This window comes from Podarcis tiliguerta (assembly GCF_965153285.1).
Source record: "Podarcis tiliguerta genome assembly, chromosome: 3".
In the NCBI taxonomy this organism is placed as follows: domain Eukaryota; kingdom Metazoa; phylum Chordata; class Lepidosauria; order Squamata; family Lacertidae; genus Podarcis; species Podarcis tiliguerta.
Window position 1 is genome coordinate 76,730,393 of NC_139536.1, and position 25,171 is coordinate 76,755,563.

General features: G+C 41.7%; 1 protein-coding gene across 4 annotated transcripts in view; it reads left to right on the forward strand.

Moving 5' to 3' along the window:
• BACH2 (BTB domain and CNC homolog 2) overlaps window positions 1-25,171 on the forward strand; it is a 227,025-nt gene that overhangs the window by 33,279 nt on the left and 168,575 nt on the right. For 2 of the 4 annotated variants that reach the window (XR_014509537.1, XM_083433472.1), the window contains exon 1: window positions 23,850-24,795. The exons of the other annotated variants lie outside the window; for them this stretch is intronic. The gene's annotated coding sequence lies outside the window, so the exon portion shown is untranslated. Of the gene's footprint in view, window positions 1-23,849; window positions 24,796-25,171 lie in introns of those variants that run through there. 4 annotated transcript variants of the gene reach the window in all.

A 25,171-nucleotide genomic window follows, 5' to 3' on the forward strand; every position in this document is an offset into this window, starting at 1 on the left:
CCACTAATCCCCGGGCTCTGAGTCTTCTTCCCTTGGGGTTTCCCCAGCTGGTGCCTCCTACCACTCCTCTAAATCCAGCCAGACCATGACAACTGTGCATGTAACCAGCTGATTGGCTGGCCATCTATATCAGCCTGCCAAAACACTTCTGTATCAGAAATCTGGGAACCAGAGGAATAGTAGAATTCTCATCATTTGGCCAAATGATACAGGAGACTAGCTTATCACATGGTTACATGCTCAGTTGTTCAATGCATAACCACTTAGTAAATGGCTGCCTGTATTCACCCAGTGAGACTGAAAATTCCAAAAAGGAGAAACACCCACAGAACCTATTACTCTGATGCATTCATGCACTGTGACTTCACAACAGTCTTGAGCAGATGGTCATTGAATGCACAAATAAATAAGTGAGAGGTGAGACTGGTATCATGTCAATTGGCCCTGCTTTCAACCTCCATGTTTTCAATGTGTCATTTGCACAGAAATGTGCCAGCTTCACCATAGTGTATGTAGGTCCATACACACAATTTGTCCCTTCATTTTTTTCAGAGTACAGAGTGCACCTAGAGACCCTGTACTCTAGAACCTATACTCTTTGGGGTGCACTTGCATTTGCTGTCCATGTATATACAGTACAGGGGTTTCTCCACCCTCATGGAGAAGTAGACTACCTTTTTTTTTTTTTTTAAGGGCAAACATTTGTACAGGCTACCTTGCCACCAAAATAGTACATTCAAACTAAACCTATACTGTATCTATTTACGGGGATGTAAGTCCCACTGAATTCCATCAAACACTCCCATTTAAGTTTCAGCCTAAAACATATCAGTTAGTCTGCTTAGCCTTTTTGTGTTTGGCATTCGAAAGTACTGTAGAATCAAAAGCAAAATATGAGATCAGCAGTGATGAGTGCATATATTATGTTTTGCGGTATTTCAGTTTTATTTTGTGGCTTTCAGTTGTTAGAGTTCTTAGTTACAGAAGTATTACTTCTTTGGCTGTCTAGATCACAGCAGATGAGTAGTATGATTTAAGAAGTATAAAATTGGGTTAGGTGACAGCTTTCACTCAACTCATATCTGTCAACCCATGGGTATGTAAATATAGAGTTATGTGTAACTCACAAGCCTGCATTCGGGGCCCACCCAAGATGTTTTGCCCCTGCCACCTCTGTGGGTGTGTCCCAACCTCTGCCATAGTTGTGCCATGCCACCACCACCATGGGTGTGCCTTGGGCATGCCCCTTCCCCTTCCTACATTTTGACATGCTTATCTCATTCAGCCAGCTGATAGACAATCTACTAAACCAGGGTGGGTAACCTTCACCACATGGCCAGTCCTGGCCTACCAGGGGTTCCAATTTTACCTGTGATGCCATTAAAAAACAAAAAAACAACCACACCCACCTGACAATCAGGTGACATAACATCAATGGACAGGTGACTTCACTTTGATGGACAGGTTTGTGGGCATGGTGGTTCCCTGCACCAAGCAGAATTCAACAGCCCCGCCGCCCATAAGCTGATGGACAGGGAGAGGGTCAATTCTGCTTGCTTCGACTTCACACACAGTCAATCCTGTGGGGAATAGTCGATTCCTGCAGAAAGCAGTTCAGTTCTGCTTGGTTTGGCTGCGTGCACAGAGAATTTGCACATACAGTCAATCCCTTCACCTAGCAGGAATGACTTCATCCACCCATCCATTAGCTGATGGATAAAGAGTTCAATTCTGCTATCAATGTTGCCTACCTGTCAAAGTTGGCCCAAACAGGTGGCAGGTAAATAAAGATCTGGCCTATGGGGCCTAAAAGGTTCCCCATCCCTGTACTACAGTATACAGTCAGGATAACTGTAAGCACTGGCAGAGGAACAGGGGTGCAGGGGGAGCGCATCGCCCCTGGTGGCACGAGCCCGGTGGGGTGCCATAGAGGCTGCCCTCCCCACACTGGGCACCACGCCCCTGCAAGCAGTGCACCACACCCCCAGGACACACGCCATGCCCCGGGACGCACGCCACACCCCCTGGACATGCGCCAGCCACACCCCCGCCTGCTCTCCACCACCCCTGCCAGAGCTTGAAGCTCCGCCACTGAGTGTAAGAACTGCACAAGTTGTAATAATAATGAGATTTCCTGCCCGCCCTTCACCATGAGAACCCAGGTTGAGTTGCAACAATTAAAAAATACAATATTAAAATCATGTAAAACTAAATGAGTAATAGTGCTATGTGTATATATACTATGCATATATACTCTGAATTAAACCTCCCTGCGTTAAGCAGGGCTTACTCACTAGTGTGCTTAGGATTGCAATCTGTAGTCTAATATGGTTAGAGTGTTGGACTATGACCTAGGAGACCAGGGTTCAAATCCCTGCTCGACCATGATGTTCACTGGGTGACTTCGGGTCAGTCACCGTCTCGCAGCCTAACCTACTTCACAGGGTTGTTGTGAGCATAAAATGGGGATGAGAACCATGTGTACCACATTGAGCTCTGTGGAAGAAAAGGTGGTATATAAATGTAAGAAATAAAATGAAGTAAATAAAATGTAATGAAAGGTCTGCTTCGGTATATAATATGCCAAATGCAAAGAGCTGAGGCAGTGTAGAGTACCAGAAGCCAGTTTATCTGATTCTCTGCAGTATCATGTTATGCTTTACTACTTGTTGTCTAAGCATGGATGGATGAGCTATACACTCAACCACAGCAAAAAGAAATGCAGTATGAAGATCCAAGCGGTGAGGTGATCAAAGGAAAGGGAAATAAATCAAAGGGGGGAAATGGTTGTGCCGAGTGCTTCAGCCATTTCTTCCTCTCCTTTCCCCCATCACACCCCCAGCATTTTCTTCGCTAGATTCTTCAGTCTGCTAAGATTTCAAGATGTATAAAACATTACCATCTTCCCCCTCCAAAAGGGGGGGGGGGGGCTTTTCCTGACCTTACTTTAGAGTTGTACGTATATTACATTCTAAAACTGTAGTGTGTGTGTGTTGAGGGACCCAAGGTGATTTGTTTCATCTCCACACTGGCTATCCAAATAAATGCCTATTGGCCTTAGACACATAACTTTTCATTAGGACTGAGAGAGCTTGGTGGGGGGATTCTTTTGACTAGCAAGCTCTCTCTTTTCTTAGATCTTGCCAATGTCACAAAAATAGAGTCAGCTTAATTGCAATCAATGGATAATTCTCAGAGATTTTTTTTTTCTTTTTTGCATGGTGTAATTAGCAGCATTTTGCAGCTTTTTCTTATTCCTAAATTCGTCTGTTTTCTGCTTGGGCATATTTAGCTGTAGTAAACAAAATTCTGCACAACCTTTTGTGCTTAGGATTTCATTCCCCCTCAGTGAGCAAATGGCTATGACTATGGCTGTGTGCACATTGCCAGCTTAAAATGCAGCTTGCTCGTTCTTTTTCTCAATTCAGATGGAAGCCACTTTGGAGGAAAAACATAGCAAAATGCAGAAACAACAGGATAGATTCGGAATAGATATGGAATGTCCATATATACATGTACAATGAATCCTAAATTTCTAGCAATAGGTATTCAAGTGTTTCAGATCAAATCCGGTTTGCTGGTTCTTTGTCATTGTCCCTGCTGTTAATATAATTAATAATATCATACCAAAGTGGTAGAAACTTGTCTGCTTTATTCTGCCTCTTGCCCATCTCAAATTATAGGTTAAGTCACCTATGTTTTGTTATCTTGAATAATATGCAGGAATTCAGGCTTACAGTGTCTTTAAGGGAAAGAGTCAGATCTGTGCCAGTTCTCTTCTAAGAACCAAGTAGCATTAAACAGAGATATCAGAAACTGGAAAAGGAACAGCCATTTTTTATCTAATCCATACTGTGACACAGTCCCCTAAGTTCCAGTAACATATTTAAAATGCAGCAAACAAGCAGTGAACTTCTGTGCAAACAAAGACAAAGGCATACTTTAAGTTGTTTTAAACTGTGTAATATTGCGTTTTTAATATCCATGTTGTGTTTTGATTGTTGTGACCCGCTCACCGTGGGACCTTTGGGGGAACGCCAGGTAATGCATTTTAATAATAATAATGCCCCATTTTAATGTTGTAGGTCAGGAGAGCTGGTGGGTGGAGGATAACAATCTGCTCAAAAGAGGCAATGGAGGTGAGGGATGGAGGTGATACCCAGCATGTAGGCTGAGTACCACAGACATGGGTGCCTTAGCACTTGCCACTTGCCACTTGTCTTTGAAAGAGACTGGCTTTCAGCACAGGCAAGCCCTTTCACCTACTGCATTTCCACCTAAACGTCTTACCATTCAAACACTCCTTGACTGGAATCTTGACCAGTCTGAGGGCCATAGCTCAGTGGTAGAGCATCTGCTTTGCACACAGAAGATCCCAGGTTCAATCCTCAGCATCTCCAGAAGGACAAGAAGAGAGCCTTTCCTGAAACCCCGGAGAATGGCTGCCAGTCAGTGGGGACTATACTGAGCTAGAAGGACTAATGCTGTGCCTCAGTATAAGGCAGCTTCCTGGGTCCTGTGCTTTATTATGTGCATATAGATCTCCCTTGCTGGCTGGGTTGAGAAAAGAAAATTCATTGTACTTCCCTGGACGTCTTTCTCTCCAAATTTGCTTTTACCTTGTTCCACTATGACCTGACTGAGAGGCAGGATGGAGAGCAGCTGAAAAGCTTCCATCTTGGACATAAGTCATTTTTTTTCCTTATGAAGAAGTGCATTGCAGATGGGGGGGAAAAAAGATGAAGCCCTTTGTTACTTACGGTTTATTATTTGTACTGTATTAAGTGGGTGGGTGGAGGGGCAAAATAGCCAAAGAACCATCAGGAAGGGGTTTGTTTTCAAGATAGATATATTCCTTAATCCTTCACTGCAGTACTCTCAACTGTAATGGAAAACTCGTCTCTCATTAAATCTCTTGGTGCTAAAGAAGGTGACCCAAACTCCCGTTCCATCCATTTGCATCTTGCTCTGGCAGCCACCGACTCATTAATTTTTAATATGAAATATTTGATGGTACACGGAGCAGCTGAACCTTGCGTAATGTATTGTTGCTTTCACCCCGCATCTCAGAGCTATGAGAAGTTCCACTTTGTGACATCAGAACTGCATTACAGAAAGATATCTTCATATAAGACATTACAGATCTTTCCCATCTCTTGCGTTGCTGCAGTGCAAGCCATTTTTTCTTTGCCATCAGAAGGCACAGGCCCACAAAATCTCTGCTGTTATAATCTTTGCAAATTTACATTCTAGTGAATCTTAGACATGACCAAACCACCTACTGTGGGAAAGCTGTTGGACTGCTTCCTAAAAATCAATAGGTAGTCCAAAAAAGCACAAGCTCCCATCTACAAACAGTGTATTGTCCTGGGCAGACTTTTTATCCAGGGTTTACATGAAGCTCCAAAGCTTTGTATTGCACAAAGCCTTTCAAGGCACTGCTGCAGGAAGATCTAAGGGACATCCTTCCAATCATATTGTCCCTCAAGGGCAAATGGTTTCCTTTTCTTTCTTCTGTTACCCTGACCAGTCAAATCCATTCCTTGGAACTAACTATCCATCTGTCCAGTGGAACATTGTTCAAAACAAGCTGTCCTAGTCCATTCAAGTTGGCAGCAAGAAATTTCTATCCCTCTGCCTACCTTCCCAGTCCAAAATTAAGGCACCTCTCATCCCCCAGTTTCTTTTACACTATGAAACGCATAGGTTTCTGGCTTGCTCCCACTGCCAGAATTTGCTTCTGGAGTGCAGGAACTGCAGCCGTCTGAAACTGCTGGAACCAGAATGTGTTGCTTCTCATTCCTCCATTCTGGCTCAGTCACATCAGCTGACAGTTCTTTTCTGTGTAAACACAATCCCACTCTCACACCAGCATTATTCTCACCCCGCTTCTCAAATACTGAGGGGTGCAGGGCTTACCCAAGTCTGGTTTTCTTTGGAAGAAAAGTCACTGGAGGCGTATATTGACATTTTATCATATTTTCTTTTGTTTACAACTGTACAGGTTGGGCACAGGAGGAGGCAAAGTTTAAACACTGCAACAGATAACCAAACAGATAACCAAAGTCCCATGTCAGATCTACAGGAAGACAGCTAGGATCGCAAGAAGAACCCAAACTCAGCTCTCTGTCTCTTCCTCTGTGTATATAAAGCACCTACACCCACACAAAGGATCCTGGGAACAGTAGTTTGTTAAGGGTGTTGGGAATTCTAGCTGGATAAACTGAAGTTCCAATTATTTCTTTGTAGGGGTACTTTAAGTGTATAGAGTGTATTCATGCCAACTGCAACGTCCACAGTGGGGGTTGAGGGGGGTGAAATCTGCTTCCCTCCCCTTTCAAGTATTCAGAAGACTTAAGAGAATTGGTCTAACAATTAGTTTCTATGGGAACACAACAACACTGGGATATTAACATCCTTCTATCCCTTCCAAGGCTCCATCCAGGTGTTGACTCAGGACAACACACAGTGATAGGCCTGCTAGCCAAAATCTGATAGGGAACCAAGTAACAGTTTGTTCAAGGAAGCCCTCCAAAGTTGGAGTTAGCCCAAAGCCCTTCTGGATCACCCCCAAAGCCCATCTAGTCCTGCACTCTGTCCTCACAGTGGCCATGCAAATGCCTATGGGATTTCCACAAGTAGGGTGTGAGAGCAACATCACATTCCCCACTTGTGATTCCCAGGAACTTGCATACCTTGGGAGGCATACCACGTCCAATACCAGAAGTGGTACATAGGCACCAGTGTTAGCAGCCATTGAATAGTCTTATCCCCCATGAATGTGTCTTAAACCCTTTTATTGCCATCCAAGTTTGGGGTTATTGCTACATACTGTGGTCGTACCTTCTAGTCCCTGAGATACTTTGACAGATGCTTTCTGTCCCCCCCCCCCCTTGTCTCTTGCTCTCTGCATCTTTCTTCTTTGAGCAGCTGTGCCAAGTTTCTCCTTTCATCTAATGTTATGAATCAACAGATCAGCAATTGAATTTCATCCCCTTTCTTATGTAAAGAGAAGATGCAGTTTTGCGTTGTTGTTTTTAAAGTGCCCTCTTTGCTGCAGGCATTTTCATTTATTTATTTTTAATGCTAAATATTTTAAAATGCAGCTTGGGAGTATCTCCTCTTGTATGCCCCTTCACGGCTCCTGCATAGCTAAGTGGGCATCTGAACCCACATTCCTCTGGTACTATTCAGGTCCGACATACTCTGTGCTACACAATACGCAGACGCATTTAAAGAAAGCGATTCAATCACATGCATATTCAATGCACATATATTGCTGGCCTTCCTATATATGGAAAGGTGGGCTATACTATAAACAAACTAACTCACAGATAATGTCCATCTTTGCAGAGCCCCAGAGCTGCAGTAGCAGCTTTAGCAGCAAGAGAAATCACATCACCCAGAGTTAAACATGTGTTCCATGTAGTAAATACAGGCTTAGAAGACTTATCTCCTGGCTTAGGGCACACTTTTAGGAAGTACTGTAAATCTCTGTTTAAAATGATTCCCATGATGCAAGATTATGATTTGTTACCTGCGTACTTTGTCAGGGTAAACATACATTATTGAGGTCATCATCTCACATAGCAGCTAAATGCACAATCAATAGGTTTATTGTAATAATACTCCTCTTTCTTCTCTGGCAAGTGGCCTGCTGACAATTTTCATAGTGTGTTTGCTTTCTTCTTGCTCAGGGCACTCTCCTGTCCTCAACAAACAGCCATCAATGCCTTATACGTGTCCCATAGAGCTTGTGATGGAACAAAATACTTTTATTAATCTCTTCTCCACCACCCTCCCACAAAGTGTGCTGCTTCCTACCTACAGTCTACCTCAGGGCTAAAGAAGTCAGATACAAGATGAACAGAAACAAGTTGAGCACATATTTTCTGTCTTGCATGTAAATTCTTTGGACTTCAACAAACACATGTTCAAACTATCCCCCCCATTCTTTAGACCAATGGTTCCCAAACTTTTTTGGCCATCTCCCCCTCGGTTCCATAAACACATCCTCTACCCTATCTTATAAAAAACTATTACTGTATTCAGAATAGCAGTTTGCAGGACACCATAAGGATAACACAATAAAATTCAGAACAGTCACAATTAATTGCACATTTATTCAAAACCCAATTAAAACTATTTAATAGTTTAACTAATTCAACAAAATTGATGAAATGGATCCAGTGACAACAGCTTTTTTACCTCCAGCACACCTTTGCTGCCACTTTGTCTCTTAGCACGCTGCTAGGTAATCCCACCGCTAACTTTGGGAACCACTGCTCTAGAAGCTCATCTAGTTACATCTTTATTAATAAGAATGGTAACAAAAACAAGAAGATTCCAGAATGCAGACTTAGGACCAGGTTGAAATCTAATTATGGTTTGATTGTTTGAAAAGGGATCCAAACTACTTCCGGTCAGATTAGGAAGTCTTTTTAAAGCCTGGTTATCAAGTTAGCAGGTTACTTGGGAAGATAGACTATAGCTTCCCAGCATCTGTATGCAATATGCATGTACTGTGAAAGATAAGTGTGCCCAGTCATTCACACACACACACACACACACACACACCCCAGGTGTGGGGAACCTTTGACCCTTCAGATGTTGCTGAGCTACAACTGTTGTTATCCTTGGCCAAGCTTGCTGGGCAGATAGGAGTTGCAGTTCAGCAACATCTGGAGGGTCAAAGGTTCCCCGCACCTGATCTAGAAAGAGGTTTCCTACTTTAAACATGTGGAAACCAGACAGATTTCCACATCCAGTGGAGGACTGCAATCACAGCAAGTGGCCCTAGTTCTTTGGTGTCCTTTCATTGAATGTCACAATTTTATCTGTGGACTCAGTTATACAGCTGCAAATAAAACGTTGTGCAACATACAATGTGACACTGTATGGCGATGGTGAGCTTAATGGAAAATTCAATGTATATTTAAAAATTGTTTGTTTGTTTGTTTTTAAGCATTTTCAGAACATTTTTTATATGTGTGTAGATTCCACCAGGGTCTACATTGATCAAATGCAATGTGTATAGCCCAAATATTACGACCATCCTGCAACAAATGGTTTAGGAATGGCATGTGCAAGTTGGACTCCACACTTATAAGCTGACTAACAGCAGCTCGCCAGGATTTCGGCAGGGATCGCTCAGCCCTAGCTGGAGATGCTCAGGGCTGAACCTGGGACTGCATGTTCTAACTCTGAGCTACAGCTGCTCCCATATCCAGACCACAGCTAACTGAGAATTTGAACCCATGCACATAGTCTACAACAATCCAGGCTGATGGACCATTGTGGCTGGCCAGTCAGCCAAGTCATCATCTTATTTAACTTTTTGTAAACCATACTCATGAGGTTCATCTCTCATGAGGTACATCTAAAATGTTTTCCCCTGCCTCACTAACTTGCTCACTCTGTTTTCCTTAATCCAGCACAGCAGTACTTCAATATGCTCTGTGACGATATTGTGGAATAAAGGGTGATTGTGAATGTGTTTTGGGAAGAGTTCAGCAAATCAGGGCAGTGATTTCTTTATTGAAAAATGTGAACACTTTTAATCACATTAGCTGACATTACAGCAATTTATTTCTCTGCTCTCATAAAAGGAAGTAATGAAGCATGAAATTTCTTAAGGAAATTCTCAACATCAGCCTTCAAGTAATGTTCAACCACATGTGAACATAGTGAGGCGGGGGAAGAGAACAGAATAACAGTTCAAGGAAAGTGTCTCTTGTCTTTTTCCAGGAAGAAGAAAGACCTTACTACGCCAGTATAATTTGGGGGGTAGGCTTCATTTTTAAAAAATTGTATTAGCATTAAAGAAAATTTAGCAGATATACAAATTACAAGTTATGAAAAAAGAAGGAAAAGGAAAGGAAATGGAGTAAAAAAGAAAAAAAGAAGACTACAAAGATAATTATTTCATTTGGCTTTATTCATATTCATTTATTCTTATTCATATATTATAGGAAAGAGTACTATTTTCTTTAAATAAATTATTGGATTGCCTTTTTCATCTGATCCTAAGGATATCTATCAATTTCTTTGCTGAAAATGTGTTGTCTTTAATGACAAGTGGATATTTAGATTTCCATTACGGAACCATTTTGATTTTATTTATTATTTATATACCACTTACTATCTAAATGATCTTAAAGTGGTTTCCAATAAGTAAATACACACACAAACATACACATGCACAGTACGAACAAAGTACCATGACAAGATACATAAAAAGTAGCCATGTACATAAACCTAATATAGAATAGATAAAATCAGAAAGTATTGCAAAGGAGTATAATATAACATTTTGACAGATATGAACTCCAGATCCTTCCATAACTCTTCATTCATTCATTTATTTAAAAAAGAAACACCACATATGTTTGATAAACAACTGCCAGTTAAATGAACTGGCAAAATTTCTTTTGCATTTTAAGTAAATCATATTGGGGGGAAATGTTTTTTTTAAAAAAAAATCATATCATGTTTCTTAGTTTCCAGCAAATTTCTTACCTAGATTTGCACACCCAGCTTTTGAACAGGAGGGGAGCGTGTGGCTTTCTAGTTATTGTGGGCCTCTCCCATCAGACCTAGCCAGCATGGGCAAAGATCCATGATTATGGGAGTTGTAGTCCAAAAACAAAGTTAGATGGCCACAGGTCCCTCACCTCCATCTTCAAACAATTGTATTTCTACTGAAATTTCTACTTTCTGCAGGAACTTAATCCAAATCAAAACCTGCAACAAGATCTAATCAACATACATACAGACAGTTTTCATTGTGTCCAAAGACACACATTTAGTATTTGATTGCAGTTTCAAATTAGCATTCGTAACTGTTGCCTGACACACTGGTTCCATCTATATGGCACTGTGGCAGCATCTATAACTACTTTTGTCACGATGAATAAATCCTCTCTGCAGCTTTGTTGACAAATAAGCTATTAAAGGATTAGTCATCATCAACACTGAGTGGCACTGCGAGTGCTGGGACAATATACAGAGCTGACATCTTCACTGCCTTGCACTTTATGCTGTGATTTATACACAACCCATTGGATTGTCTTGCTTGACTCACTGAAAGATATAAACTGAAAAGCAGAGAAATCACTTCTTCAAATGTAGCTTTTCATTGGAGGCTGAATCTTGATCCGCCCACCCACCCGCTCAAACCCCCCAATCCAACCCACTTAGTTCATCCCTGAGTACATTTAATTAATAGAGTGGCCACTTACACATTGCCAAAAGGGAGGAAATGCAGGACAAAAGATGTCGCCGATATGCATAACATGTGCACATGCTAATTTGCATGTACAGATGCAAATTTATACATGATTACTGTTATTTTAATAGAAATATAGCGCCTCTCACCATAACCGAGGCAATGGCCAGGTTTGCTGCTCGTTCTCCTTAATGATGTTAAGGAGAATATGAAACATCAGGAGGGGTGGTTTGGGGATCTTTATTTATGGAAACACCTGAATCCTATCAGCAGTTATCTGATTTACCTTCAACAAGTTATGTACATATATCTATCTATAATAATACGGGGAGGGGGATTTTGAGCAGAGAAGTGTCAGGTAGGGAGTGAGACAAGGTGTTTCCTCTCATTCTTTCCTCCTACTGTGCCATCAACGCTGCAGAAATGCAAAGGCATATTGGCTGCCTTTCAGACTTCACAGACTTATTCCACATTCAGTATTAGCCACAACACCTTGTGCATGAACCTTACTGGATCCAGTCCAATGGTTTCACTTGGGTTAGAAATACAAAATCAGACCAGTGCTTTCTTTCATCACAAGGACATTATCCTTCTCTTCCAATAGTAAAGGTAAAAGGATCCCTGACCATTAAGTCCAGTTGCAGATGACTCTGGGGTTGCGGCGCTCATCTCGCTTTACTGGCCGAGGGAGAAGGCCTTTGTCCGCAGACAGCTTCCGGGTCATGTGGCCAGCATGACTAAGCCGCTTCTGGCGAACCAGAGCAGCGCATGAAAACGCTGTTTACCTTCCCACCGGAGCGGTACCCATTTATCTACTTGCACTTTGACGTGCTTTCGAACTGCTAGGTTGGCAGGAGCTAAGACAGAGCAATGGGAGCTCACCCCGTCGCAGGGATTCGAACCGCCAACCTTCTGATCGGCAAGCCGTAGGTTCTGTGATTTAGATCACAGTGCCACCTGCGTCTCTTCCAATACCCTCAGATTAATTTCTTCTAGGTATTCTCTTCCCTCCAGCAGCTTTTTGATTTATTAGCATCTCCCCCCCCCCTATATTTAGAATGATCCAAGCCCTCCCCCCATTTCTTTGTCCTTTTCCCTGCTTGATGTTTCTGCCATAAAAACAAACAGTATTTTGAATCTAACAAAAGACACGCATACTCACAGGCACACGCACACACATGATATGAAACAGATGGCAGAAATAAGGTAGGTGATGATGTGTCACTATAACAATAGGCAGAGCACAATATTCTATAAACATTGCAAACAATCTGCTTCCTCTCATGGAATGCATATGAAAAGCTTTGTTTAAAGAAAGAGTACACTGTACTAACTAACACTTACCAGTGTTGTCATTAAGACTCCAGCTGGTAGAATGCTTGGGTGAAAATGAGCGGCAATGCCTCATGTTCAATCCATTTTGAAGTTAGTTTTCAAGTTAGTATTTGGAAGGAAATGAGGGAAGTCAACAAGCCAGGGGGTGGGGAAGGATAGCAAGAAATTGCTCATAATTGATTTAGGGTGCTTGGGAACTATTTCTTTCTTTGTGCGGGGGGGGGGGGGAGTGAGATTCAATGGCACACCGCCAGATCCAGGTTGTGCAATTAAAGTGGATCTGGTGCTCTTCAAAAGAGAAAGAGCGAGAGAGAGAGAACATTTCTGACCACAGGAAAATGCACTGCAAAATGTGGGGTAGCAATTGCTTAATGTGGTGTCCGGGAGCCTCCCCAAAAGCAAATAAATAAGGATGCATACAATCACATTTCTACTTGGGTGTCTAGAGGAATTTCTCCAGTGGGACGGAGTGACCAAAGTAAAACACTGAAAGGGAGGAACAAGCTAGTTTCTCAATAAAAAGGATAGTGACTGCATATCTTGCCTCATTTCTCAGGTTCAATAATTATTATTTAAATGAAAGTTGGGATTCTAGGGATTCTGGTAAATCCAAGGGAGCAAAGCCCCTCCCCCTCCTTGTTCCCCTCCCATATAGCCTCCCCTCATACCTCGTGCAAACAAATCCGGATGAATGCTCAATAAACAGATGGTACAAAAAAAGGAAATTAATTTCTACAAACTGTAGGCTTGATAAAAAATAATTGGGATCAAAAAATTATTACAAACTAACATAAAGACATAAGGCATATAAAAATAAGTTTATGAAATCTAATAACAATTGCAAATGATATATATCTATTAATATCCAAAGTGAGAGAGTGCAAACATAATCCACATATACTGGTATAATTTTATGAAATGTAATCACTTACAAACAAGCAATGTATATCTATTAATATTCTAAGCAAGAGCATGCAAACACTAACAGCATGTACTGATGTTTTGTCGGTATTCACTGTTTATGTTTGCAATCTCTTGCTCTGGATATTAATATACATACTGTTTGTTTGCAATTGTTAATACATTCCACAAAATTATTTTTATATTCCATATGTATTTATGTTCATTTGTAATAATTTTCTATGCTATTTTTTTTTATAATGCGCTCAATAAACAAATCCTCTCAAAGTGACCTTACACGCAGTAGCAAATGATTTCAAAACTTAGTAACCTGCAACTAAACACCTCACACAAGGTGGTGTGCTTTCCTTTAGGTTCTCCTGGAGGGAAAGTGCTGGATTTGGGGTTGCCGCTGCCATGAGAGCAAACCTGAATTATATTCCTGACACTGCGCTACCTGGACTCTATTGACAGGGAGTCCAAGAATCTTGCTGACAGCCCCCTGTCTCTCCTGAGTCCTGACCCGTCCAGAAATTTATCATGAACAAAATTTGAACCTTAAACTGTGGCTAGGCTAGAGTAGACTGTTACCTTCCAGATTTGTTAGAGAATTGATGCTTTTGCATTATGGTACTGGAGGAGACTCTTGAGAGTCCCATGGACTGCAAGAAGATCAAACGCATCCATTCTTAAGGAAATCAGCCCTGAGTGCTCACTGGAAGGACAGATCGTGAAGCTGAGGCTCCAATACTTTGGCCACCTCATGAGAAGAGAAGACTCCCTGGAAAAGACCCTGATGTTGGGAAAGATGGAGGGGACGACAGAGGATGAGATGGTTGGATGGTGTTCTTGAAGCTACCAGCATGAGTTTGATCAAACTGCGGGAGGCAGTGGAGGACAGAAGTGCCTGGCGTGCTCTAGTCCATGGGGTCACGAAGAGTCGGACACGACTAAACGACTAAACAACAACAACATCTTCTTTCAGCCCCACATAGCATGACTAATAGTCAGGGATGCTGGAGGGCCACAGGTTAATTTAAGAGTGTCCCACAGAGTCCACATAATCTCATCCGATAATCAAAATAATAAGAGAGAGGCAAAGCCAGCTAGTTTATCTTTCTTTTGCTGCTGAGTACAACAATTACAAGTCTGTTCAATTCACTCAGATAGGTGCATCTTTGAAATTCAAGAAAGGTACATGTACAGCTTTCTTGACTCATTTCTTTTGCTCATTATGTTATAAAACTGAGGAACTTGTCTTTACATGAATGCTTAGCAGTAAACTTTCTCTCTTTTTCCTCCAACCCTCTGTTGCTGTCCTAATAATATTTTCACAGGATGCAACAAAAGAAATTATTTCAATAAAGTTTCTTTCTCCCTTCAGGAACAGAGGAAATAACTTGTTATGTAGCCTCTTAAAGAGTGACACATCCCTCTGACATCCTCCCAAATTCAGAGCTAATCAAAGGCCCGCATCATTAAGAGTTTTGCTTCTTCTAGTCTTTTATAACTAGCTTAGTTCTTATCAGTTCTGGAAAGGTTGTTAACATCTGGTGCATCACAGAGTGATTCATAGTTTTTATTCAATTACCTCTGTGTTTACTTAGAATAATTTGTGCAATGCTTGCCTTTTTATTATCTCTAACAAGGTTGGCCAAGCTAAACGGTATCTCCTTTCTGGGAAGAGATATCTTGTTACTTCAATTTGGTGCTAAACTTCAGTATGTAATTTCACCTTTGAACATCTTCTACTAGGATACATATTAAGAGTCTAGTCCTTTTCCTGACATCAAGGGGCCTGGATTTCCAAAGCTGCAGCAATAGAAGAAGGAAAAAAGAGCTGCTACTAAACAGCTGGAAATATTTAGTCTCACACCTTCCATTTATTTGTGCTGAACTCAAATGAATGATCTACCTAAAGATGCATTATTCACCAAATGCACAAGAAGCTGATGACCCGTTTTTATACAATAAGCCCACAACTTACACAAGGGTTCAGCTCCCAGGAACTGCGTGCAAACCCCAAAATGCATGAAGCCAGGAAGACCAGAAGCCATTAAAAAGCATAAAAAACCTAGCACTTCCAGCCACGGATGGCTGCTTTTTAGCTTCCCACCAGTTGAAGATGAAGTGACCTTGTATTTGGGGGCCATGCTCTCAGACTGAACCTCTGCTTGCTCTCAAACCACTTTCCCCTTTGCCAAAGGTGGTTGAGTTTACAGCTGTGACTCTTCCCACCATGTGTATTTAGATGAGAATGACATATTTAAATAACTTGAGGTGCAATCCTAATTAACTTGCATTTTGAAAAGCACTCTCACCCTACCCAAAATTAGATATGACCAAGAGATGACCAGTAGATGCTCTTGCTCTCTTTGTAATTTAATGATGCTCTTTGATTATCACAATGAACTGGAAGGCCAACTTAACCCTTCCACCACACACACACAGGAGTACTGCTGGAAACTGAAAAGTGGCCAAGTATCTTCCTTGTGTTAAGGAAATCAGTTCTCAATAGCTGGTCTTCTCAATGGCTAAATTTCTGAAGGGTGGGGGCACACATCTTCCTCCATCCCAGCTAAGGATGATGTGACCTAGGTGTCTGTGAAAGAAATCCCCATTCTCTAAAGAGGCTCCCATACCAGTCCAAGAACATCTTCTACCCAGGTGATGTTATTACCTACTGATGTTATTACAATGGCCATTCTTCTTTTTCCTTTGTTTTATAAGGAAGTCTTCTCTAACCCTAAATGCATTTCTCAAAAGTAAACCACAGGGTTATTAAATCAGTGGCAACCGCTTCCAAGTACTCTTCAGATCCACTGGTCCTAATTCTGTTTGCCTTTAGGTATCGTCAGTCCAAGAGCAGCTCCTTCCCCCACCCCTCTCCCAAGTGGTATGGTACAGGCAGCTTTTTAGGTCCAAGCACAGAAATGTAAAGACAATTAGTCCGTGTTGTCTGCCAGTGGACTTCATTCCATTTAATTTGGAGCTGCAGAGGAATCACCTGATATCCCATGCACTTTCATGATTTGATATATTTATATGGATGATACGGATCCTAGAAAAGGTTCTGAATTACTAGTATTTCCCTGAAAAATTAAAGGCAAGATGGGATGGGTAATGTAGGTGAAAGGAGCATGTAGTAACAAAGGCTGCATTGCTGTGCTGCTGCTTTGATGTAGCTCATCTTTGCCCTAAAGGAATTTCTTTCTTTCCTTCCTTTTTTTTTTCATCCTATGGTGAGCCAGCAATGAAAACAGTGCTCAGAAATCAAGCCTTTTAGGGAAGGATATCTTGACTTCCATAATATAATGGATGAGTGTGACTGGAGTGCATTTCTATGGTTAGATAGTATCACTTTGAACATTGATCTTTAAAGATTAAATTAAAAGATATTGGCCTTCTTCTTTGACAAAATATTCCATTCAACTATCCTACCTGCCCCCGCCCCCATGTGCTATGTTGACCGTTTTGGAGGGTATGTTTTCCTTCACAATAAAGTCTTTCTTTTCTTTTCTTTTCTTTTCTTTTCTTTTCTTTTCTTTTCTTTTCTTTTCCATCAGGCTGAATAGAATGTAAAAACCTAGCTCTGCAAAGAGTGCAGTGGGCTGCTCAGAACTATATTTAGAACAATGCTGCATCAGATTTACACACACATACACAGACAAGTTGGGAGTGGGATGTACTTTACAGACTTTGGAGCCAAATAGTGTTTTGCTGCATAATGATGATATGCTAACTGTTCTTTGTAATCAGGTTTCTTTTAATTAAAAAAAAATGCCACAGAGCAAATACCCAACACACATTTTACATTTTCAACTAAGGATGTTGTCCCTTAAAACTGATTTTGCAAAGGAAGGAAGGAAGGAAGACATGCATTTGAAATCTTTTGTATTTAATAAGTCCATTACTCAATGGGGCATTGTAATGTAACAGAAAGTCTCTTTGCCTATGTTGACTGTAATAAGTAAAATTAAGAGACCTTCGGGAAATACAAAATCCAACTTTAAATGTGATGAAAAATTACATCACAGAAATTGTGATTTTTTAGGATTGTTTCCCACATCAAACTTTCCCCCAGTTATATTTTCCCCATCTTATTTGTGGCATTTGCACCACAAGAAAATTGGTTGGGATTCCAAGAGCTGCTTCGCTTTACGCAATGAGTTAGCACTAGCTCAGTAGAATTTTTGGCTTACAAATAATAGTGATGTTGATGATAATGTTGTTGTTGTTGATGATGATGATGATGCAGCTATCCTACAAGCTATATCATATATATGTTTCATCCCCTAAATTTCAAAAGTGGTTTATGAAGAGACACGTGCTGCTGCTGATCCACAGAGGAGAGGGGCATTTCTAGGTCTATAGAAGATGTTTTTAAGATTATGGTCATTTAATTACAAATTCTGACCCTGCTGGTACATGCAGTCCACTGCCACCCAGCTTTATACATTTTAGATCCTTATTTGCCTAGATGAGAAAGACTCTAGAGTCTAGACCACTTACTAACAAACAGAAGGAACAGTTTACATATAGGATAAACACATAAGCATAGGAACAGAGGAAGCTGCCTAGTAACAAATCAGAAGGTGAATTCATCTAGCTTAGTGTTGCCTGCTGACTGGCACAGCTCTTCAGAATTTCAGACAGGAATCTTTCCCAACTTTAGCAGGAGATGCCGGGGTTTGAACCTAGGAATTTTGCATTCAAAGTGTGTGCACTATCACTTAGTTACATGGTAGGAAATAGGTTGTCAATAGAGGCAGCTGACACCTTTAACCCGAACTTCTGCATTTGCAATCTGTTTTGCATGGTAAAGAATTAAAGAACAGAATAAGCAAGCTTCCAATTTATATTCTCTGGTTTAAATTCTTCCTTGCAGACAAATGACTTGCACAGGTTGCAGAGTTGTAAAATGTGCTTTATATGTATTTTAGGAACACTGTAGGGCAGGTATGAGCCGACATCTGGCTTGTCAGATCAACTTCTTTTGCTCTTGGAACCCCAAGAGCTACCAATCAGTGCCAGATGCAAAAGATATATACCGGTAGTTATAATTAAATAATAGGGTGTTTCTGAGCATATTCTGAGCTTAGGAATTTGTTTACAGAGCCTGAGCTGAGCTGATCTTGCAGCCCTTCCACTTAATTTCAGCAGCCTTAATTTCTTAATTTCAGCAGCGTAATTCAGATGAAAATATTGTAAGTTGCTTTGTTGTTGCTATTATTAAAGAATTGAGAGCCAGAAATACTTGCTGATCAGCTGCAAATTACCCAGAGATCCTTTAGTAGAGCCAAATCTACCATCTACCCACCCCTGCTGTAGGATACCATGTGTGCTAATTACCATATCAATTAAAATAAGTCAAAAACAAAATTCCAACAAGTTATACCTCTTAAGTGATATGTCAACTATGCATATGTTATTATTTATGAAACTCATTTCCAATAAATGATTCCGGATAGCACTCATTTACTTTAATGAATATCACACATTTAAAGAAGCTGTAGAAGGCTGCAATCCTATACCCACTTAGCTGGTAGGAAGCCCCACTGAACTCAGTAGACATGGTTCTGAGTAGACATGGCTTGGCTCATGCTATAAGGCAGAGCAGTCCAACTTTTCATGTCAAGAGTATTTTGACATAAAACCTGTGGGCTACAAACTACCTTGTCGCATGGGGGTGGGGAACAAGGCCAAAATTTGATTCTCCCTCCCCCCCCCCAGCCCTCATGCTGCCTTCCCAAAACCAGCTAAGCAAGACACTGAGCTTTGAAAAGGAGGCATGAGGCTCTGGCATGATCCTAGAGTCCTCCCACCTGCTTCCCAAAGCTGGAAAAATGATAACTGGGCTTTGGGAAGACAATGTGAGTACTGGGGGGGGGGGGCGTCAAATGTTGCCAAGGGCCACCAAAAAGGCACTGAGGGCTGCATGTGACCCTTGGGCCAAGCATTGGACCACCGTGCTGTAAAATATTAGTAACTACCCAAGTATCAATCACAAAGGGACTTTCCAGACTTTTATTGCCTGTGTGTCTCAGCATTTCAGTACTATTAACTATGGCCATAATCACACCATGCGGTACTTTTAAAGCACTTGGATACTGTTCACAAATGATAACATTTATTTAATTGTTTCATATATATGAAACAACATGAAAGTAGTAGTTATATGCAATCAGTTTCAATTAATATATTTTATCATATATATATATATATATATATATATATATATTCCTACGATATTAAAACCTCTCATTTTCTGAATAAATAAACAAACAAATAAGAAAGACTTGTCTTTTATAAAGTCCTTTCATTTTCATTCAGTTCAAGGTACGTTTACTTAAAATCCTTAATTAAAGTTAGGGGAGGTAGGCACTGAGGTAATAGGTTAATTGAAAACTGGATCTTGTTTATTGCTTACTGGAATTGCAGAATGCAAGTTACAGTAAATCCTTATATATTCTTTGGAGGTATGCAGATTTAAGAAACAGTGGGATTTGTATTCTATTGATTAATTCTTTTTTGTGTGTAATGCCATTTCTTATACTGCAAGCGGCTCAGGTCCTCAAGGGTTTTTCCAGCTCTGCAAACCCAAGATTGCCCTTTGGCTTCACTAGTTTGTTGTCTCACAACTTCTTCTGGTTATGCTTAGACAATAATTCTTTCTTCTTTCTCCCTCCTCCATCCATTGTGTTTCTTCTCTCTCTGATCTTGCAAATTCAAGTCCAGCCGTGCTGTGCCTGCTGGATTTCCTCTTTCCACTGACCTACATCATTTCTATTGGCTTTCACTCACTCAGCCTCATTACACCAATCTTCTTCCTCAACCTCATTAGTATTTTCATATCTTTGTGGCTTCACTTTTTATGCCATCTGCTATATCCTGCATGACTCATCACTAGAACAACAAGAATCCCTCCTCATGCTGAAGCAACAATAAGCTCAGCAAATTGTCTGCTCTCCTGTCAAAGTGTGGGAAGAACAAAGCTGAATACAAAGGTGGTGCTGAATTAAAATCTGAATGGAAACATTTTTTAAAAAGATAAAAAATCCCCTGCAGGTGCCTAACACCCGTTCAATTTTGCTTGATGTTAGCAAACTGAAAATTCTTCCTTTTTAGATGTCTTGGTTTGAAGCTGTTACAGTCCTAAATCTGAACAAATCTGAAATCTTTTCTAGCACATTTTTACCGGTACACACCACTGTAAACATTATTCAGTCTTAAAATCCATCTGAAAATGGTAAGAAGAAAAGGCAGTTGTGAGGGTTTCCAAAACAATTTATTGAAACTGAGTGAATGGTCATTAAAATGGCAAATGCAATGCGATGTGGACAAGTATAAAGTGATGCACATCAGAGCCAAAAATCCTAATTTCACATAAACACTAATAGGGACTGAACAGGCAGGGACTGACCAGGAAAAAGGTGATGAATTGTGGTGAATAGATAATGAAAATCAGCTATGAGTAAAGCAAATTTTATACTCGGGATAATTAGGGAAGGGACTTAAAATAAAACTGCCAATATCTTTATGCCATTATTCAAATCTATGGTGCAGCCATGTTTGGAATACAGTGTTTGGTTCTGGCTGCTGCACCTCATAAAGGGTATTGTATGGTTGAAATAGGTTCAGTAATAAGCAACCAAATGAACAAGGGGCTGGAGTGACTATCCTATTAGAAAAGGTTCCAACATTTACAGCTTTTTAGTTGGGAGTACAAGGGAAGGAGAAACATGATAGAGCTGTGTAAAATTATGCATAGTTTGGAGAAAGTGGATAGATAAAGGAATTTAATAAAGAGAGTTTTCTTCATCTCTCACAATATTAGAATGTGGGGTCACCTAACGAAGCTGAATATTTGAAGATTCAGGACAGGTAAAGTACTTCTTTATGCTGCACATTGGGAAACTGTAAAACTCACTGGCACTTGGATCACTTTAAAAGGCTAGACTTTAGTGCACTTGATGGACTTGGAGCCAGATCTAGCAGCTTCTTCTTCTGTTTTTATCCTCAAGAAATATGAAACATGGTCCAAATTAAGTTATGCACATGTAGGTCTGATCAACTTTGATAGGTGAGATAATGCATTTTGGAATGTTTGATTTATGAAATAAACATTTAAATGCAACCCACAGGAAAAAATGTCAAAACAACAAGGCTGCTCCCTGTTCCATCAGTCACTCAGGGTTCAAATTCATTTTCCTGGCTCAATGCTGCTTTTTAATGTGTGCATTATGAGGTTGTTTTCTGCTTGCTATCAATAAATCCCACATCCACTCTCCATTAAAAGGTGTTGGAGAGTTACTTTCCTGAATTTCACAGTATGTTGCGATAATGAGCACAATTAGTGATGACTATTTTCATTTCATATATTTATTGCTTTGTTTGGCTAGGGTGAGATTCATATGCCAATATTGCAATATCTCAAAAGAAAGTTCAAGGAACATTAAAGAAATAAGTGAGATCAATGAGTCAAGCATGAATGAGTGCTCTCTCTCATTGAATCACAGAGGGATAGTGTAATTAGTGTGTAGCAGCAAGTACAATATTGCAACATTGTAAAGACTAAGAGGGATAATGTGCTTAAATGCATATAGATTAGGGTTCATCAAACACATGGAGTATTATCCTCAAGTTGGCAGACAGATATATGCATATATCTCTTATATATGTGTATGGTGTACACACAAACACATACAGATATACATACACATAGAGATGAAATGAAAAAGAGAAAAGAAAAGCTGTAGGTCATGAAATGTAGGAGGTCCACTGGCCAATACAGTGGTACCTCGGGTTACATACGCTTCAGGTTACATAGGCTTCAGGTTACAGACTCCGCTAACCCAGAAATAGTACCTCGGGTTAAGAACTTTGCTTCAGGATGAGAACAGAAATGGTGCTCCGGCGGTGCAGCAGCAGCAGCAGGAGGCCTCATTAGCTAAAGTGGTGCTTCAGGTTAAGAACAGTTTCAGGTTAAGAACAGACCTCCAGAACGAATTAAGTACTTAAACCAAGGTTACCTTTCTATGTAAAGCTTACTCAAATACAACATAAGAAACGACCTATTCAAGACAGCGGCAATTGGTGCTGCTATCTGGGTAGCAAACTATGGTTAGCTAATTTAACAGCTGCAGGGAGGCATTCCTTCTGCGGTGCATGGGTCACTTCTGATCTTACATGCTTTTGAACTTTGAATAGTAATAGCCTTTTGGTCTCATTCTTTTCATTCCTCCCTCCCTTATTTCTTCTACTTGTAAGCTGCCCAGAGGACTTTGCAGTATGGTGCTGAGTTGTGGAGGCTGCCCTGGGGTGCCTTTGTGTCATACCTAGAAAACTTTGGCAAAAGCCCTTGCAATTATGGCAAAATGTGGAAAGGGAGGATGGCAGGTACTATGTCATCACACAGTTCAGGATGTAAAATACCTGGGCTTTTTGTTTTGTTTTGCTTTTTTAAAAGGAGGGAAAGTGGAGGTATAAATCCAGGACAATGGAAAGGCTTGCAAAAATAAGATCAAGCCAATACTGAGTTAAACAATTTACTGCCCCAGCGACCACCATGTAAGGTGTGGGGGCTGTAGTTGTTAGAACCTGCATCTCTGATGCCACCACAGCTCCAGAGGCAGCAGGTGCGTGTTCCTCCTATTATCAATGCAGTATATTATTTATAACAATATTTACTTATATTTTTTATTTTTTATTACGTTTATATACTTCCCTTCATCCCAAGATCACAGGTGGTTTACAGTTTAAAAGCTATTTAATATTACACACACAGAGAGAGAGAGTGAGAGTGCCCTTTTTACAATGCAGCTTAAAAAAAATTAAAACACCTATCGATTTATGGCCCATTGATGCTTGTGTTGTCTTGGCCCATAGTCTAAGCCCATTTTTTATTCCACGAAAGCACTTCGTTTAGCACATATTGGTGATTACCACTTTATTATGTTAGGGCTTCGCGCTTGCCACGTTTTTATTAAACACGTTTCAGTTTATGATGGAGAAAGAGGTGGTATTCAGAATTCGCCTAATGCATCTCTCAGGAACCAAGTCCTCGCCAGTCGTTCAGCACAGAAACAATGACCTCATGCCCCTTTCGGCTACACACACACAGCGGCTGTGGCTGCTTTATTGTCCCGCTGGGGCTGCGTTACAAACGAGTTCCCCTTCCCTTGCTCTTCCACAAACGCAGAAGTGAGGAAGGAGAGGGAGGGAAAAGGAGGACTACAATTCCCAGTGTGCCTTTCGATAGCAGCGCGAACAGAAAAGGAGGAGGGAGAGAAAAGTTAGGAGCGAAGGAGCAGCGCTTGGAATCACTGAGGCCGCTGTGCGCATGCGGGCAGGAGCCCTGGGAGAGAATGCCAGCGCAGGAGCTCCTATTCGCAGAGCGGGTTTACGCCCGGTTGTGCGCGTGCGGGCCCGCGCCGCCTTAGGAGCGTGCGCTACGCGATTTGCGCGGCGTTATTGTGAATGGCGGGGGGGAAGGCGGGGTGTATTCTATGCCTTGTATGCATGCATGCATGTATGTGAGTGTGTGCGGTAGTTGGTAGTGGCGGCGGCGGCGGCGGCGGTGGGAGGAGGATGATGTCAGCCTGCGAATGTCAACAATGTAGCGATTGAGGGGAGTAGGCGGCGTTCCATTGGGAAGAGCGCGAGCCACCGGGAGAGTCAGTGGAACCAACAGGACGGGGGCAGCAGCCGCAGCCGCAGCAGCAACAATACGACGCCGCCGGGCTGCGAAGAAGCGCGGAGCTGCCGCCGCCGCCGCCTCCGACACCGCCTTCGCCTTGTGCACAGAAGCCCCCGAGCGCTGCAGCGGCAGAGCAAGCCCTGCGTGGCTCCCCCCTGCCACCTCTCTCTCTCTCTCTGCCTCCCCCCACATCCCTTTTCGCCGTTGCAGCCTCTTCTTCCTCCACCACCGCCACCCTCTTCCACTTCCCCGCCCCCTCCCTTTTATATGTCTATATCCATTTCTGTCCCCCCCTCCTTTTATGTCTATGTATATGCATGCCTATATGCGCGTGTACATAGGCATATCTAAAACTCCTCCTGTGCAAGACTTCGCTTCGCGAGGCAGCTGGCTGTTGTTGTTTCCATTTCATTTTATTTTTTGATCGGCGAGCAAGTCGGTATGTGACCGGCGCCTTCTTTGAGGCGCACATTTTTCTACAGACCACCTCAGCGGCCCCCGCGAGAGCCCCCTACGAGATCCAGTTTGTTTTTTTTTGTTTTTAAAGACCTATATAGATAGATATATTTCGCCCCCTTCCCGACGTTGGCAGGGAAAGGACCGGTCGCTTGTCGAAAGTTGCGTGGATGAGAAGGTGAGTCTCGTTCTCTCTCTTTTTCTTCTCGGGATGGGAGGAGGGCGAAGTTTGGCGCCGCGGGTTATCTGGGGGGAAAGGGCTGCTTTCCTCGCGGCGGGAGGGTGAATGGCCCTGCGCTTTATTGCTCTGCCTTTGCGCCTTTGTATTCTGGCGGGAGACCAGCCTCGTTGATCCGGAGGCTTCAGAAAGTCGAGACGTTGCAGCGCGGGAAGTGTACACGAAGCGAAGCCAGACCTGTTGTGAGGAGGCGGACGGCCGGGTGTTGCGCTCCGAGAAGATCTGTTTTGTGTGTGTGAATGTGAATTGTGACCGGCACTGCTTTGGCTCTGTTGGGAGTCCCGCGCAAGGGTGGCTTTTATAGGTGGCTGGGGAG